Source organism: Gossypium hirsutum, chromosome A10 (assembly GCF_007990345.1).
Source record: "Gossypium hirsutum isolate 1008001.06 chromosome A10, Gossypium_hirsutum_v2.1, whole genome shotgun sequence".
NCBI classification, from domain to species: Eukaryota; Viridiplantae; Streptophyta; class Magnoliopsida; order Malvales; family Malvaceae; genus Gossypium; species Gossypium hirsutum.
The window spans coordinates 81,303,023-81,309,244 of record NC_053433.1 but is presented as its reverse complement, the minus strand read 5'-3'; positions in this window follow the sequence as shown (position 1 = coordinate 81,309,244).

Sequence of the window (6,222 nt, the reverse complement as noted above, 5' to 3'; positions counted from 1 at the left end):
ACAAATATACGAGTGGGTAGATCTCGGGTCAATTAAAGTAACAATAGCTCTATCGTGGATAGAAAAAGTACCAGTGATTACATCGAGAGACTCTGCCTCTTCACGGGCTCGTATCGTATAGGTCCTTGTAGGAGCCCTGCCCTCGGACCCCACTGTTGTATCTCTAGGGGCACTTCTACTGTTGGCCCCACTGCCCGGGTTCTTCTGTGGTCTACCCCTCGAGGGAGCACTACATACTCTCACATCATGTTTTCTCTCTCTGTCATCCAATTCGGGGCAATTACGGATGAAATGGTCTAGTGACCCATATTTGAAGTAGCCCCTCCCGTTTCCTCGGCACTCACCAAAGTGACGTTTCCCACATTGCGAACACTCCGGCCTATTTGGCCGAGCATTACTGACGCTCGCGATCGAGGTGGTCTGGACTCTAGATGCCTTGCTCTGCTGGTTCTTGTTTCTATTTGAATACCCCACCGAAGCATTCGATCGGGTGGAGAATTCCTTTAATCTTTTGAAGGAAGACTAACGTGACTTCCCCATCTGCCTCTTCTTTAAATCTTGCGACTCAATTGTCGCTTTCTTCCTCTCCTTTACCAACTCCTCTGCCTTACATGCTCTCTCGACGAGCGTTACAAATTCTCTTATTTCTAGGATGGCCACAAACACTCGGATATGTTAATTAAGACAATCCTCAAATCTTTTGCACATTATGGCTTCTGAAAACATGCATTCCTGCGCATACTTACTGAGCCTCATGAATTCACGCTAGTACACCGTCACTGAAATTGACCTTGCTTTAGCTGTAAGAATTACTTCCTCTGTTTGGTCAATGAATCTTTGGCTATTGTACTTTTTCCGAAATTCCTCCTGGAAAAATTCCCAATTAATCCTCTCTCTCGGTACCATGGACACAAGAGTGTTCCACCACTGATAGGCCGAGTCCCGTAGAAGTGACACGGCACACTTCACGCACTCTTCAGATGTGCATGACAGTTCATCGAATACCCTGATGGTATTTTCTAGCCAGAACTCTTCCCTCTCCGGGTCATCATCTATACCAGCCCCAAATTCTTCAGCCCCTTGTATCCAGATCTTATCTACCGAAGGCTTCTCTCTTCTAAACATGTTCACACTTTGCGGAGCTACCGGGGCATACTGAGGAATCGAAGGAGGTGGAGGAGGTGGAGTGTTTGGATTCACACGAACAAAATCCGTATACCAAGCATCCATCATTCGTAGGTAGGCTTCCCTAGCCCCTCCGCCTTGGCCCATGTTCACAGGCTCACTTTCCACTGGCATAGTCCCTTCGACGGGAGCGGACGCGTTGCTTTCCATGTCATTCGTCGTGGCTCTATCAGGATCCAATTACTATATGAAAACAGAATTCATAATCGTCAGGAATCGTCACACTATCAATATATTTTTATGGCATGTATAGCTAGACTCGTAATCCCGCTAGGTTAGTCCTAGAACCGACTAAAACATAGCTCTGATAACACTAAATGTAACATCCCATATTTGTAACCTAAGCCGAAACAGAGTACAAGGCATTACCTACGTGATCTCGTACTTGCAACCCATCTTAGGTCACCAAGACTCAGTCTGATTTAAAACTTTTTCAATTTCTACTTTAAACCTTTTTAATATGGACCTACGAGGCCTAAATTGACCATTGGAAACCATTCAGTACTTTTACAGGTCCTTATCTAATCTATGCAAACTTTGCATTTAAAACAGGGCACACGCCCGTGTAGAAAGGTAACACGCCCGTGTAACCATCCTAACATAGCCGTGTTGATGACCCATGTATATCACACAACCTAAACACCTAGGGACATGCCCGTGCCCCTTACCCGTGTTGCCAATTTATTTGCACCATTTTACAAAATTTAAGTGCATACTTCACACGGCCTGGACAAACGCCCGTGTTGCTCACACAGCCTTGATACGCCCGTGTGAGAAAACTTGAGTATTCTGTTTCTGTCGTCAGCACACCCAACATGTCAGACGGCCATAGCACATGCCCATGTACTAGGCCATGTCTTCCACACGACTGAGACACACGTTCGTGTCTCCGCCCGTGTGGTTATTACTATGCATATTGCCTTGAAAATTTTACGTGCAGGGGACACACGACCTCATCACACGCCCATGGGGCTGACCATGTGTCACATACGACCTAGACGCACACCCATGTGCCTACCCGTGTGGACAAAATAAGGCTATTTACCAAGCCTATTTGCCACCCTTATTTACATCAATTAACACAAACGCAACCAACACCAATTCTAGTCTATACCATACAACCAAATCAGCTACAACAGACTTTCTTTCCTAAAGCAATACACCCAACCAAGGAAATATCATCTTTGCATATAATCAAAATGAGTAATAGTCAATATCAAGGCCAAATTCAAAGTGTGGGACTTATCCCAAGCCTACACACTAGGCCAATGCTTAAGGACACAAAATAATCAAGTCTAAGCCCTATACATGCCATATTCAAAAATATAAATCCAACTATACCAAAGGTTTCAGACAATAGTGTGATCGATATCTCTGACTCCAAGTGATCCTCGAGCTAGATAGGCGGCACTACGAGAAAATGGAAAGAAAGGAAGGTAAGCATAAAAGCTTAGTAAGCTGCATATAAATAACTATACTACAACAACTCACCAATAATCATCATGCTCATAACACAAGGATAAGCATAATCATGACTTACTCAATACCATCCATACAAGTCATATGCTCTCTAATGAGCTCATTTCTCATACGTACCAATTAGGTACCTGTATCACAAACAACATGGTTATGCTTTCGTTATTAACTCGCAAACAAACTTACACCATTGAACCATTGGGTACACTACCGGTTAATCCATAAGCCTCGATCTAGGGATAAGATGTCGACGCTACGTCCCGGACATAGTCTTACACTGGTTCACATCTCAAGTCAATGCCATGTCCTAGACATGGTCTTACTCTGACTGTCATTATCGAAGCTGATGCGTGTCCCAGACACGTCTTACCCTAGCATTCATACCAATGTCGTTTCCATGTCCCAGACATGATCTTACACTGGCTCTCATAATGTGGCCGACGCATGTCCTAGACATGTCTTACACTAGCTCACACAAGTGACCTGAATGTCTCAGCTTGAACATCAGGTCCATTTTCTAGTGTTCCAAAGGAATTTCTACTATCTCATTATCCTTATGCATTCTTAATACTCAATCAAGTAATTCAAGTTATATCCATTCTGTGACAATTTAAACACATCTTTTATTAATATAGTTGCATTATTTACATACAACTTACCTTGGTCTACAAAATGTCCTCGACTAGTTGGTTTAGTCGATTTGCTTGGCTTTCCCCCGATATAGGTTCGGGTTTGGCAAAACTTGATCTATAATAAAAAAAAATGCACCTATTAAGTCACTAATTACAATTATGCAATCACAATTTCACATCTCTGGTAAAATGACTAATTTGGTCGTAAACTTTAAAAAAATAACCATTTTACCCCTATGATCGAAAATCAATTTTTATCAATTTTTTTCATATTTCAAGCCTAGCCAAACTCTTTTTGCTCCTATAGAAGTCCAAAATCTTACTATTTCACACACTTATCACCTACTTTGCAACTTATGCAAAATAGTCCCTTTAGGTGTTTTCATGCTAACACCTTTCACAAAAGTTGTTTAGAACTTTTCTAAAACTCATATTCTTCCATAAAAACTCAGCAAACATCACAATTCCATCCATGGTAAAACCCTAAAATCTTAATCATATTGCAAAATAGTCCCCTCATATGAAAGCTCATGCTTTAGGGGATCCAAAAATGTAAAAATCTTCAAGAAAACTCATTAAAATCACTTACTTGTAGAGAGACTAAGTGGCTGAACGTTTCGAGATCTCAAAACCCTTTCTTTTTCCAGTATAATCGGTCAAGATGGAGAGAATGGATGGAAAAGATGAAGGCTAGGCATTTAGGGTATTATTTTATCACATAAAATGACATCACTTACCTAACACTTTGACCATTTGAAAATTCTTGTCTTATGACCGGCCAAGCCATATTTAGGGGTCTAATTTCACTTTAAATACCCTAAATTTTAGATCTCTAGCTATTTAACACGTTTGGGTACTAAGATACAACTCTTTCCTTTTATGCGATTTAAGTCATTTTCGCAATCGGCCTCATAAACATCAAAATTAACTCACCAAATTTTTCATACACTAATATAATCATGTTATAACCTCATAATAATAATAAAAATAATTTTCCAAACTTTGAATTTGTGGCCTCGAGACCACTGTTCCTTTTAGGCCATAAATCGGGCTTTTATAGTCACACACGACTGAGACACACGCTCGTGTCTCTACCTATGTGGACAAAAATAGGCTATTTACAAGGCCAACATGCCACCCAAAAAGAGTCATCCTTACAGGCATCAACCAAAGCATAATTTATGACCAAATATCAACTAAAACCATACCTAAACATGCATAATTCAATCCATAATATAACCAATCAATTTCATACTCACTTTCATGTCAAAGCATACCAATTTCATGAACTAAATCATACCAATATTACATTGCAATAAATACACATAACACATATCATAACATCACTAGCCTATACATGCCATATATTAACATTTACAACTTCAAAAGTACTAAAATAACATTCGATAGTGTGACGAATATCCTTTACGATCCTCGAGCTCACAATAGCTTCGATACTCTATAAAACAATGAAAAACACACACAAAGTAAGCTTTCAAAAGCTTAGTAAGCCATATACAAATAAACTTAACACATAAGATAAATATAAGCCAATTTATACATGGAATCCATAGTAAATTTCATACACGATTTTCATAATTCACATCTAACTCATTTGTTCTTAATACAATTGCATTTAACCACCATTCATTCTTATGAAATTCACATGTAATTATTTATACACATACTCACCTTTCATTCTTGAATAACATATACATTTCATCCGTACCTGAATCGGATACTCGTTCACAATTTCATTCCATTCTTGATATTGCCCTTTGAACCGTTCAGAATTGATAAGGATACTCGAATAGCTTGTAAACTAGTATAATGCCAACGTTCCAGATGTGGTCTTACATGTTATCAAATATCGATGCCACTGACCCAAACAGGGTCTTACACGAAATCATATACGATGCTAATGTCCCAAACATGGTCTTACACGTAAATCTCAAATCGATGCCAATGTCCCAGACGTGGTCTTACACGAAATCACATATCAGAATCCTATGTCATGACATATGTATCCTAACTATTTCTATAGTTCGTACGGGGCTTTCGGACGCCATAATTCGATCGATGTTTTCTCAATTTCACATATTCATCTTCTATAGCCATTCATTACATTTTAGTATCATAAAAGCATGAATAAATCAATTCAAATACATTTATTTGCATATGAACTTACCTCGTATAGAGACGAACAGACCAGAACGACTAATCGACAACTTTTGATTTACAACGATCCAAATCTGATTTCCTCTTTTCTTGATCTAAATACATTCAAAATTAACCCTTTCATTCATCAACACATTAAATTTCATCCACAAACACATATTTCAGCATTTTTTCACTTTAGCCCCTAAAGTTACACATTTATGATTTTAGTCCCTATTTCATAAATACACAAAATTCACAAAATTTCCTTATGCACATACTTGGCCGAATATTCCCTTAGTTCATATAAGCCCACATCTTTCATTTATTTCACAATTTAACCACACATTTAACACTTTTCACAAATTAGTCCTTTTATGCAATTTCACTAAAAATCACTTTACAAAATATAGATATCTATCATCAAGCTTTAATAATTCATCATCGGACATTCAAAAACACATGAACTCATCAATGGAAACTTTTAAAATCATCAACACTTTCAGAAATTGACACATGGGTTAGCTAGTATTCGAATCAACGATCTCAAATTCGTAAAAATTATCAAAAATCAAGGAAAACATAGACCTTAATTAAGCTTAACCATGGCCAAATGCTCAAACCCTATTCATGGTTTTCTAACATGCATTTTTGGTGGAATAAATAGGGAAACATGGACACAAATTTGTTTGGTTTTATTTTATTAACCTTTATTTCATTAATTACTAATTTAACCTTAGTAATAACATTAAAATTCCACTATTTCATGTCC